This window comes from Neofelis nebulosa, chromosome 4 (assembly GCF_028018385.1).
Source record: "Neofelis nebulosa isolate mNeoNeb1 chromosome 4, mNeoNeb1.pri, whole genome shotgun sequence".
Lineage (NCBI taxonomy): Eukaryota > Metazoa > Chordata > Mammalia > Carnivora > Felidae > Neofelis > Neofelis nebulosa.
Window position 1 is genome coordinate 148,557,336 of NC_080785.1, and position 13,503 is coordinate 148,570,838.

The following is a 13,503-nucleotide window of genomic DNA, read 5'->3' on the forward strand; positions in this document are numbered from 1 at the left end:
CACCCAGGTGCGCCTCTTGGCATTATGTTTTAAGCAGATTTTTCTCAGTTTACATTACAAGTTTAGGAGTGCCCTTGTAACTCCTGTGGCTAGTTGTAGAAAAGCAGTAACTGAGTTTGATCTTTGAATGAACAGAAATGCACTGAGTCAGCTAACATTTTAATATTTGTCAACTTGCTTTTACAAAAGTAAATTCTAAATTACTAAGCCAAAAAAAAAAAAAAAAGAGTTCTAGTACTTTTTCTTCGATTGTCCTTTAAAAAAAATTTTTTTAATGTTTTTATTTATTTTTGAGACAGAGAGAGAGCATGAGCAGGGGAGGGGCAGAGAGAAAGGGAGACCCAGAATCTGAAGCAGGCTCCGGGCTCTGAGCTGTCAGCACAGAGCCCGACGCAGGGCTTGAACTCACGGACTGTGAGATCATGACCTGAGCTGAAGTCAGATGCTTAACCGACTGAGCCACCCAGGCGCCCCTCTTCCATTGTCCTTTAATTTATTAATGACTATGTTCTGTATCTTAGAATGCTCTAAATTTTCTTTTGCTGCTAAAGTATGATACTAAAAAAGACAGTAGTCTAAGAGAAAAACTTATATTGGTTTTGATGAAATAAATCTTCCCTACTGCATACCTTACCATCTGAGGCAGAAAATTAAAAGACAATTGTAGACTTTATTTTTTCTCTTATTTTAAAATAGTTTTATTGAGATATGATTTACATATCATAAAGTTCACCTGCTTACACAATTCCTTGGTTTTTCGTATATTTACGGTGTGCCACTATCATCGTAATCTAATTTTACAACATTTTCATTATTCCAGAAAGAAACTTTGTACACATTAGTGGTTACCTCCTGTCCCTGTCCCCCTCCTTCCTCAGCCCGAGGCGATCTCTACTTTTTGTCTCTTTAGATTTGCCTATTCTTTTTTTTTTTTTTTTTTTTTTTACATTTGTTTATTTTTGAGAGACTGAGAGAGACAGAGCACAAGTGGGGGAAGGGCAGAGAGAGAAGGAACACAGAATCTGAAGCATGCTCCAGGCTCTGAGCTGTCAGCATAGAGCCTGACGTAGGGCTTGAACTCACAGACTGTGACATCATGACCTGAGCCGAAGTCGGAGGTTTCACCGACTGTGCCACCCAGGTGCACCTAGATTTGCCTATTCTTGACATTTTGTATAAATGATAGACATGAATTTTTGTGATTGGCTTCTTTAATTTAGCATGAAGTTTGTTTTTTTTTTTTTTTTAGCATGAAGTTTTGAGGTCCATCCATGTTGTAGCATGTATCAGTGTTTTATCTCTTTTTATTGCTAGACAATATTCTGTATGGATATATTTTATTTGTCCATTCATCAATTGATAGACATTCTGGTTGTTTCCACTTTTTGGTGTTATAAATAATACTGTTATGTACAAGTTTTGTGTGTAATATTTTCTTGGATAGGTATCTAGGAGTAGAATTGCCAAGTCATAACTTTTTTAGAAATTGCCAGACTTTTTCCAAGGTGGCTGTGTCATTTTACATTCCCACTAGCAGTATGTGAGAGTTGTAGTTTCTCTATCTTTGCTGATATTTGTTTCTGCCTGTCTGTCTGTCTTTCTCTTTTTGTTTACAGCCATACTTGTGGCTTTAATTGAGGGAATAGATATTAAAACACAGTGAAATGCAAAGAAAAAAAAAACAGATTGCGCACAAAGAAGAAAAAACACAGTGAGATATCATTACACAGTCATTAGACATGCCAGTAGTTAACAATTGACTAGAAAATGAGTAGATGGAGGTCTCTTGGTTTTTATATGACTCCAAGATGATTTTGGCATTTTAAATGATTATTGAGGTGAGGTTGCTTTATTTAAAAAAAAATTTTTTTTTTTTTTTTTAAGTAAACTCCATACCCAGTGTGGGGCTGGAACTCCCCACCCCAAAATCAGGAGTCTCACGTTCTACAAGGTGAGCCAGCCAGGCCCCCCAAGATGAGGTTGTGTTACGTTTTCGTTTTGGGGGCCCTCTCACTTCATGATTTCTCTCTGCTGTATTGAAGTTGATGCCAGCTGTGTCTGTTGATTTATTCACTCCATCAACACTCAGTGAAGGCCTGTCTGCTCTCAAGAGTCCAGTCCCAAGAGAGCCTAGGACACCCCTGTCAGGCCTAGGACATCTGATTTTGTGATTTGCAAATAAAGAATGTTGTAAATGGCTGTACAGTTACAAGGTAGGACTAGATGTGCTGTTTTTCTTCGGAACTTTTTACCAAGGAATACCTGTTGCCCGTGACAACTCTTACATGGATTTTTTTTATTTGTTGTTAAATGATTCATTGGGTAGTGTGGTTCTAAAAACTTTCTGCAAAGTGGTCTGTATTCTTTCCTGAATTGGGGCTTTAGAATGTGCAGTAAAATATCTAAGAGGAAATGATAGAAGATGAGGAAATCCATTTGGAAAAAGTTTAAGTGTAAAGATTATGATTTTAAAAAAAAATTTTTTTTTAACGTTTATTTATTTTTTTGATACAGAGAGAGACAGAGCATGAACGGGGGAGGGTCAGAGAGAGGGAGACACAGAATCTGAAACAGGCTCCAGGCTCTGAGCCGTCAGCACAGAGCCCGACGCGGGGCTCGAACTCACGGACCGTGAGATCATGACCCAAGCCAAAGTTGGCCGCTTAACCGACTGAGCCACCCAGGCGCCCCAAGATTATGATTTTTGAGTTGAGCCTGGTATGTGGAGAACAAACTTAGGTTTTGGTTTTGGCTGTCACTTACTGGTTGTGTAACCTTGGGCAAGTTAAAAACTTCTTTAAGCCTCAACTCCTTACCTTTAAAATGGGAATATTTCAGGGGTGCCTGGTTAGCTGAGTCGGTTAAGCATCCGACTTAGGCTCAGGTCATGATCTTGCTGTCCACGAGTTTGAGCCCCGTGTCGGGCTCTGTGCTGACAGCTCAGAGCCTAGAGCCTGCTTCAGATTCTGTGTGTCCCTCTCTCTCTGCCTCTCCCCCACTCGTTCGTTTTCTCTTCCTCTCTCTCTCTCTCTACCCCTCTCCCTTCCCTCCCTCAAAAATAAACATTAAAAATTTTTAAGAAAATAAAATAGGAATACTGCAAAGGTGGTGGAATGGATGAGGTATCATATAGCATAATGCTTTATGATAGGTGTCATAAGGTGTCAGCTCAGCTGTCTTCCTCCTTCACCTCAAGACAGTTTTTACAGAAAATGATCCTTCATAAATAAGCCACGTTCCTTTGTGAAATAAAGATACTAATTAACTGATTATTCTAATAGTAACAACATTATGAGAACATTTTGGCAAAAAAACAAAAACAAAAACAAAAAAACCCAAAGTAAACACAGTAATATATGTGTACTTAGTTATGAGCATTTCCTAGTATATGACAAAAATGATGCAATTTTAAATCGCTGTTCATTCTTAGGAGTCACGCTGTTTTTTGTCAATTTGAGAGTCTTCTGTTTCAAGGTGCAAGTCATTCATTCTTCACAGAAGATTTTTAGAAGTCATGATTATATTCTAAAATAAAATGTATTTTTTTGTTTTTTTTTAATTTTTTTTTAACGTTTTTATTTATTTTTGAGACAGAGAGACAGAGCATGAATGGGGGAAGGGCAGAGAGAGGGAGACACAGAATCAGAAGCAGGTTCCAGGCTCTGAGCCATCAGCCCAGAGCCCGACACGGGGCTCGAACTCACGGACCGGGAGATCGTGACCTGAGCTGAAGTCGGACGCTTAACCGACTGAGCCACCCAGGCGCCCCAAAATGTATTTTTCTGCAACAGAAATTTGTAAAAATGTTTCTGATAAAAGGCAGAGGGAAATGGTCATCAGTTCATCATTTTTTACCCATTCTTTTGTTGAAAATCGTTAACACGTCTTTAAGGAAACATCTCTTCTTTTATGTAAGGTAAGATGGTATCAGATCATGTTTTGTAACCGGTGAGGTTTGCATCCTGAGTTCATGACTCATTAAGGATGGTGAATGTCTGTTATAGTTTCAGTTAGCTCCAGAATCTGCAAGGAACCTGTTATCTGGAATTTGTTTATCTGGTGGCATAGTTCTTGCATTGTGTTCAGTATTATGAAATTTTGAAACAGTGGTGGATGGAAAGGTGAACTTAGCAGAATGCTTGCCTCTGGTTGGCTCTGAACAACTCAGCCACGAATGTCATCGAGAGTTGTACTCATGATGCCATATTCTGCCCATTCTTGGTTTAACTGTTACTTATGATTCCCTCTGTTAGAAGGATTTACTCTGTAGGTAAAGGATTGAAGAAATGAATTTATTATTTTGAGTACACACTAACGCATGAGTTATAACTTAGCCCTTTTTGTGAAGGGGTCAGACTATATCCACTTAAGACTCTGTAGTGAGAGCAGATGGAGAAAGATTTTCCATCGAACCGGTGGGTGTTTTTGCTAACATTATAATCAAATCCTAGAGCAAGTTTCTAGATTTTTTTTTTTAATATTTTTAAGTAGTCTCTATACTCAACATGGGGCTCAAATTTACAATCCCGAGATCAAGAGTTGCATGCTCCACCGACTGAACCAGCCAGGCATCCCAGCAAGTTTCTGGATGATTTTGATTAGTCTTTTGGATGTTTTATTTATAATAACATGATTTCAGTTTTGGGAAAGTTAGTATAAAATATTTAATTTCTTAATAGCATAACAGTCTCTGTGTTTTTGTATTAGTCTCTTTAGCTCTCCATTTAAAAAAATTTTTTTGTCACACTTATTTATTTTTGAGAGACAGAGACAGAGTGTGAGTGGGGGAGGGGCAGAGAGAGAGGGAGACACAGAATCAGAAGCAGACTCCAGGCTCTGAGCTGCCAGCACAGAGCCTGATGTGGGACTTGAACTCATGAACCGTGAGATCATGACTTGAGCCAAAGTTGGACGCTTAACCGACTGAGCCACCCAGGCAGCCCAGCACTCCATTTTGAGAGACTGTTAGTTTTCCAACAGTAAAGCAGGTGGAATATGTTCTAATAAGTATATGTTAATTTATTATATTGATAGCTGAACTCTATTTGTCGGTCATGGGCTTGAACTTGCAAAAATGAAAATGTGGTTGTCACTTTCCTTTAGTTTGAGCACCTCGAATAATAAGAAGTGTGGGCCCTAACTCTTGACCTTTGCGCTTATTGGTCAGTGTTTTCCTGGTCACTAAGATAAACAAAGCATTGTGAGAACTGCACAGCATGCTGTCCTTTTTCAGTGGCAATTAAGTCTTGTTCACTTGCTGCCCAGATATCTGAATTTACACTTACCTGCCCTTCATTGAATTCACTTTGTATTTACCCACTCTCTCCTCAGCCACCTGCATCACAGCCCCTGCCTGTGGCAGCCCTTGGAGAGCCTCCTGGAGGGGAGGTTGCCAGCGGTCTTCACTTTGGCAAGACCAGCGCCCTTTTCTCAGTCTTCGTTCTCCCTTGAACTTCTTTCTACTTGGCTTTGTTGGTGGCTCACTCTTGGGGACAAGAAGTTTTCTTCTTACCTCTTGGTTTCTCTGTGTAGTGTATACAAAGTGAGTCATCCAGTGGCTGACAAAGTGTTAATTTCTCACCCCTCCCTGCCCTTATTTCACCTCCTTTTCTTCATTCTGTGGTCACTCCTGGAGATTTTGATATCCAGCCACCTGTGCTGTGCCGATGGACTCGTCCACCTGCAGCTCAGCCTCACACTCTGTCTCCTGCCATCAACTGCTTCTGGGATGCTTCATCTGGATAGTGTCCCAGTGGAGCACACCAGAGTCCTTGCCCATGCCTCACTCCCAAATCTCAGTTCTTCTTCGCTGTTTGGCCTTTGCCGTGATACGACTGGGAATCCTCTTTGATTTTTCTCTTATCTCCTACTTTGAAATGTCTCTCAAGCTGTCTTTTCCTTGCCATTCTGAGGCCTGCTTCTCTGCGCCAAGAGCTCATTCCTGGGCTAGTCAGTACCTTCCTGCTGGTCTGCCTCTAGTCCTAAGTGTCCTATAATTGTGTGTATGTCAGGTGACAGATTAAAATGTGGTACTCCTCAAGTCCTTCCTCGTCAGTACCTTTTTGGAGTATACAGCTTTCGCATGTTACATACACTTTTCTTTGTGGCCTTGTTATTCTGTATACCAGGAGACTGATTTCTCCCGCCACCTTACATGCAAGCATATACCCCCCCACCCCACGCCTCCCACCCCTGCCAGCTGATGCCAGCCTCATGTTACTTTTCTGGCTTTTGCATGCTGCTTGCTCTGTTGGGAATGTCTTCTACCCTTTCCTCTGGCTTTCCAAGGTTTTTTCCATCCTTCAAGGTGAACCTCATGCTTTGATTTTGATAAGCTGTTTGCAGCTATCTTGGCTCACAGTTAATGCTCTTTCCTCTGTGCAGCTTTTTCTAATGCCTTGCATTTCAAAGATTCTCCCAGTGGTTCTGTCCCTAATTGTAAAATCCTTTAGGGCAGGACAAGACTGAGCTTTGTAACTTGCTTGGCTATCCCTGGGGTAGTGCCAGGAACAAAGGAGATGCTCAGTAGTGGTCACAGGTAAATTGTGAGAATGGTCAAGAAAACATTGTAAACAGGGGCACCTGGGTGGCTCACTTGGTTAAGCGTCCGACTTTGGCTCAACTCAGGTCATGATCTTGCGGTTCACGAGCTTGAGCCCTGCATCAGGCTGTGTGCTGACAGCTCAGACCCCAGAGGCTGCTTCAGATTCTGTGTCTCCCTCTCTTTCTCTCTGTCCCTCCCCTGCTTGTGCGCTCTCTCTCTCAAAAATACATAAACATTAAAAAAAAAAAAACCTTGTAAACGTGTTGGTTTCTTTTTTTTTTTTTTTTTTAATTTTTTTTCAACGTTTTTTATTTATTTTTGGGACAGAGAGAGACAGAGCATGAACGGGGGAGGGGCAGAGAGAGAGGGAGACACAGAATCGGAAACAGGCTCCAGGCTCCGAGCCATCAGCCCAGAGCCTGACGCGGGGCTCGAACTCACAGACCGCGAGATCGTGACCTGGCTGAAGTCGGACGCTTAACCGACTGCGCCACCCAGGCGCCCCAACGTGTTGGTTTCTAATTGTGTTGGTAAATACTGGGAGACAGTTCTAAAGATATGAAATGGATGTTATAAGGTTAGTGGTCTTTGCCTAGGATAGTTTTATCTTTTACTTGGTGTCCTTTGTTGATAGGATATAGAAAATATTACGGGATTAAATTTCAGTAGCGGAAACTGAGCACATTCTGTATTTAAACATCTTGTTTTATGAGTTAGGTTCTATATATATTGACAGAGGCCCTTTTGCCACTTTCAGAGTCAGCTACTGTAAAACAAATACTATGCTATAAATAAAATGTCATTAGGTAGACATACTATATTTTGTTTGACAAATTAAGGGAATGTCACCTTACTTTGAAACATGGCTCCATGTGCCCCCATGTGTATTTTTCCTGTTTACTTTGTGTAAGGAAAATTAAGCAAATTCCTGTATAATTTCCTTTCCCTAAAGCATCTTAGGAATAGAAAGGGCCAGGGGCGCCTGGGTGGCTCAGGTCACGATCTCGCGGTCTGTGAGTTCGAGCCCCGCATCGGGCTCTGTGCTGACAGCTCAGAGCTTGGAACCTGCTTTGGATTCTGTGTCTCCCTCTCTCTATGCCACTCCTCTGCTCATACTCTGTCTCTCCCTCTCTCTCTCAAAAATAAATAAACACACACACACACACAAAAAAAAAGGAATAGAAAGGGCCTACCAGCCCAGCTCAACACAGGGTTGAATCAGGACCCATGAGCTGTTTTCCCCTGGCTGGACAGACAGGAAGCAGTGTGCATTCACTGCCTAGCTGTTCCCTCTTGATATCTGTCTCCCTTTGCCTTCTCCCCCTGCACTCCAGGCTGTAGGAGCAACTGAGAGCTAGAATAGTTTTCTGATTCTTCTCCCTTTCCCAGATGTGCCCTGCTTGTTTGCTTGACCACAATGAGAGAATCCATTGTTTGAGCTCAAAGGTTTCTATTGTCCTTCTCTTTTAGTATTTAAGTTATTCTACCTTGTTACTTGCTTCTGTTTTCTCTTCCACTAGTTGAAGCAAAGGGATAATGTTTATGTCTATAGTGGCTACACAACAGAGCACAGTGTAGAAACCAGAAAATATTTGTTGAATGAAACTCATGTTGTGTTTAAAAGCCAAATTTACTCACAGAATGGAGGATTATATTATCCGGCACCAAACTTTTTTTCCTGTATTCTCTCAAATTCTCATCAGTTATCAACTTTGTTGTTCAAAACCAAGGGTTCTTAAGCTTTTTGATATTCATGAACCCCTTTGGTAAGCTAGTGAAGTGTATAGACCTGTTCTCAGGTTTTAAACAAATGAAATATATAGGATCACAAAGGCAGTTAGTTACATAGATCTGTAACACCTGTAACATGATATGAAAATATCTGTTCTTTCAGTGGTGACAGAGTTACAGTTACTGTGAATGTTGCTGTGATTTGTTGCCTACACTCATGTTTGAAGGCAATCTTTGGTGCCCCTGAGGGCAGTCTTAACTTTAGTTGGAGGTTAATGAAAACAGGTGTCACAACTTCCTCTTGTTCATATTCTCGGACCCCTGAGTTCTCTTTGTAGACCCTAGGACTCCAGCTTAAGAACCTTGCTGTAGGGACGCCTGAGTGGCTCCATTGGAGAAGCAATGTGACTCTTGATCTCTGGGTTGTGAATTTGAACCCCACATTGGGTGTAGAGCTTACTAAAAGAAATAAATAAACTTCTAAAAAGGTGGGAATAGAGGCACCTGGGTGGCTCAGTTGGTTAAGCATTCGACTCTTGATTTTGGCTCAGGTCATGATCTCATGGTTTGTGAATTTGAGCCCCATGACAGGCTCCGTGCAGACAGTGTAGAGCCTGCTTGGGATTCTTTCTCTCACTCTCTCTGTGCCTCTTACTGCTTTCTCTCTTTCAAAATAAATAAATAAACTTAAAAAAAAAAAGGTGGGAATAAGAGAACATACAAAGGTAGGAAGACATTTTAAGAAATTTACCTTATTTATTAGCACTGTTGCTGATTTTCAGTAAACAAGTCTACGATAGGAGAGTGAATATTGTAAATTGCTGAGAATATTGATAGATTTAGGGGTTAAGTAATTTCTGTTTTATAGTGATAACATTTTGGGAACATGGGAGTAAAGGACTAATAGCTTGAGTGTCTAGGGCACAGAAAAGCTTTTATTTGTTTTTTGTTTAGAGATTGAGAGGATAGGTGGGGGAGGGGCTGAGGGAGGGGGAGAGAGAGAGAGAGAGAGAGAGAGGGAGGGAGAATGAATACCAAGTAGGCCCCCCCACTCAGTGTGAAGCAAGATGCAGGGCTCAACCTCACAACCATGAGATCATGATCTGAGCTTAAATCAAGAGTCAGACACTTAACCAACTGAGCCGCCCAGGTGCCCCCAGAAAAGCTTTTAAACCTATACATGTGGTGTCTTTCTTTTTCTTTTTTTTTTTTAATTTTTTTTTTTTTACGTTTATTTATTTCTGAGACAGAGATAGAGCATTAGTGGGGAAGGGGCAGAGAGAGAGGGAGACACAGAATCAGAAGCAGGCTCCAGGCTCTGAGCTGTCAGCACAGAACCCGACGTGGGGCTCGAACTCACAAACCGGGAGATCATGACCTGAGCTGAAGTTGGATGCTTAACCGACTGCGCCACCCAGGCATCCCCGCATGTTGTGTCTTTCTTAGTCATGTTTGGAAACAACAGAGATGGCATATAGTGGGAAATTCGTGAATTTTGGAGTCAGGATTCTAAATAAGTTTCTCAGTCTTGCTTGAGCCTTGGTTTCCTCGCCTGTTCAATTATGATAATGCTTGTGTCTGAGTTTTGTGAAGATGAAACTCATGAGAGCATGTGCAAGTGATCAGAGCTCCAAGCCAGTGCTGGTTTCTCTGTGATGGGAGGTGGTTCGTCTCTGCATAGCAGGAGTCCAGGGTCTTATTTCCTATCTTTAAAGCAAGAGTATTGTAACAAAGGGATCTTTTGTATCCCTTTAGCCTGAAAAGTTGTTTGGTGTTAGTAAGCGTACTTCTCAGGTTTACCAAGATGCCAACTTACCAGTTAGACACAGCTGTGAATCAGTTGCTTGGAGCAGGAGAGAACTAACTAGTTTTGAGTGCTATTAACCGGGAAGGCACTCTCAAACATGCCATCTCATTTCCTCCTCAGAGCCACTCTACGAAAAGGTGGCATTCCCACTTTATAGCCTGGAACATTGAGACCCAGACAGTGAAAAATCTTCCAAGGTCATGAATTTGTATGTGATGAACTGGAGTTTGAAGTCGGAATTACTATGTGTAAAGCCTGTTTTTTATTATGCAACACTATTTCACATTACTTCCCTAGTAATCAGATGTGAGACTCACTGAGTACTCTTCATACAAAGAGAATCCTTTGTAGGAAGAATTCTTTCCTCTGTTGGAGAGAATATGTGTGTGTATTTTTTTTTTAACCACATATATTTATCTACATATGCCAAACCTACAACCTACTGCTGAAGGTTGGAGAGGTAGGGAAGATTTCTGTACTGTACATAAACTTTTCTCTGCTTTTTACTGTTTCAAAAATTGTTAAGTATTTAAAAAATAATTAGTATCTCTCCAAACTGAAAGTAATAAATATAATCTTCATATATACATATATGGGGTGCCTGGTTGGCTCAGTCAGTTAAGCATCCGTCTCTTGTTGGTTTAGGCATAGGTCATGATTTCATGGTTGGTCATGGTTTCCGTGAATTCAAGCCCTGTGTCGGGCAGTGCAGAGCCTGCTTGGGATTTTCTCTCTCTCTCCCTCTGTCTCTGCCCTTCCCCCGCTCACACTGTCTCTGTCTCTCTCAAGGTAAATAAACAACAACAACAACAACAAAAAAAACAGAGAAGCACCTGGGTGGCTCAGTTGGTTAAGCATCCAACTCTTGATTTCAGGTCAGGTCATGATCTCATGGTTTGTGGGTTCAAGCCCCATGTCCATGCCGGCAGCATGGAGCCTGCTTGGGATTCTCTGTCTTCCTCTCTCTCTCTGCCCCTCCCCTGCTTGCAGTCTCTCTCAAAAATAAATAAACATTAAAAAAAAATAAACTCAGGTTATGAATTTTTGGCAGGAATATCACAGAAATGATGCTGTGTCTCATATCTTATTGGCAATTAGTATTTTTATAATTAGTATTTTGTGGGTATTTTGAAACTATCCCATTCCTCATCAGTCTTTCAATTAATTTATCATAAATTTATATCAATATGGACTCATTTTTTCTGTTCTTTTCAGTGAAGTATAATCTTGCTATCCTCATTGCTTATATTGATGTGTAAATCATCCCAGATTTGGCCGGTGGGAGCCCTCTCAAGCACACTTTCCATTATTCTCTGGAGCATTTTCTTGCTTTCTGCCACAAATGTTCTAGGCCAGGGTTTCTCACCTCAGCTCTGTCAGTGCTCATGTACAGTTATTTTTCTTAGTATCCAGTCCATTCTGCAAGAAAATAGAAAATTTTTGAAAAAATACCAAATGTTAACCTTTTTTGTATTCTTAGTAATATATCACTCAGAGTGACTTTCTGGTAACTTCTGTGAAGGTGGGAGAACCTGCTTTACTTTTGTGCAGTTTTTTCTTTTCCCTTCTGAAGGGAAAAAGAGGTATTGTAAGAGGTACTTAAGGGAAAAAGTATTGTAATTGTCAAAGCCTTTTTATTGTCAGAACAGTCATTTAAAACAAAGCAGAACAGGGGCACCTGGGTGGCTCAGTCAGTTAAGCATCGACTTCGGCTCCGGTCATGAACTCACGGTTTGTGAGTTTGAGCCCCACGTCAGTCTCTGTGCTGTCAGCTCAGAGCCTGGAGCCTGCTTTGGATTCTGTGTCTCCTCTCTCTGCCCCTCCGCCTCTCATGCTCCCTCTCTCCCTCTCTCTCAAAAATAAATAAAACATTAAAAAAAAAAACAGAACAAAATAAAAAACATTTTTGGTTGAAAAAGCATTTTCATGCCGTTGGAACAAGAGTAGAAAAAGAAATACGCTCTTCACTTGCTGCCTCATCTATCACATATGTAATGAAGATCTACTGGAGGCAGGCACAAAGGGACCGAGTGGGGCCCTTTGCAAGGCTACAGGCATACCGGGGCAAACAGAAATCTACATGGTCCCTGCAGTACCCTCATCGAGCTTACAGTCTAGTGGCTAAGAGATAAGTAGTCACAGAAACATGGAGTGACAGTCACCAAAGGAAATGCCCCGAGCAATGATTCTTATATGTGAAATGACACATGTTCCACTACAAATTGTTCTGAGGGTAAAATGAGATCATTTAAGCAAAAGTCCTTTGTGAATTGTAGATGTGTGACGAAAATGAAGTATTTCTGGTGTCTCAGTTGGGTAAGCATCCAACTTCAGCTCAGGTCATGGTCTTGCTGTCAGTTAGTTTGAGCCCTGCATTGGGCTGTGTGCTGACAGCTCAGAACCTGGAGCCTTCTTCAGATTCTGTGTCTCCCTCTCTCTGCCCCACCCTTGCTCATACTCTGTCTCTCTCTTTCTCTCGAAAATAAATAAACATTAAAAAAAATGAGGTATTTTTTTCTTGTCACTTCCTTTTCTCATATTTCTGGTCTTTTTAGAATTACTAAGGAAGCACCCCCTGAACCAGCTTCCAGGCTCTTCCTCTCTGTCCTGAGCATCACTGCCTGTCTCTCTGGGTGCATGCTACCACTTACTTTCAGGTCACTTAGCCCTGTTCACAAACCTTGAGTGTGCCCGTATTTCCTTCAGATTGGAGTCCAACCTAACTTTCCAGTCTTACCCTCTTTCTTGTCTTGAAGTCCTCAACCCAAACCAAACTGGTCAAATTGCTGTGTCTGAGACACACATTGCACTTCCCATCTCTGTGCCTTTGCTCTTACCCTCTGCCTGGAACGGTGTTCATCTTCCCTGTTTTTCAAAATTACATTCTCATCCTGGACCTGGCTTTTAAACCACAGCCTCCCTGTACTTTACTCCCGTCGTACGTACAGTTTCTCCTGAGCATTTAGTAGTCCTCATTTGCCCTCTTTTGTGCTTTTAGGTTTTTCTCAACTGACGTCCAAGCCCTCAAAGTATAGGGACCATATTCAGTATGTTTTTTTCTATTTGATAAGGAAAGTGATCTGACTACTTTTAACCCCACTCCGAAGAATTTAAAAACAGAAACACACAAAAAAATCTGAATTTGCACTGAAAAAAGGTATTACTCTGTACTAATACTGCATTTTGTTAAGTCACAGCACTCTGACTTAACTGTCCTTTTGCCTCAGCAAAAGATGAATACTTTTGCACTGTGAGTACCTTGTCAAGAAACTGAGATAGTTGCGACCCCTTTTGTCCCTCCCTTTGACCCATTTTGGTATCAGGGATGGATCATTTCAGCTTAGCAGATGCATGTAGTGGCTGAGGTCAAGTTGGAGGTTCAAGGTGGTACAAGTGAATGATTATGCTACTCAAGGCTTGA

At 41.3% G+C, this 13,503-nt stretch overlaps 1 protein-coding gene across 17 annotated transcripts in view; it reads left to right on the forward strand.

Moving 5' to 3' along the window:
- Positions 1-13,503, forward strand: part of SFMBT1 (Scm like with four mbt domains 1) — a 129,778-nt gene that overhangs the window by 25,934 nt on the left and 90,341 nt on the right. The gene's annotated exons all lie outside the window — the stretch shown is intronic.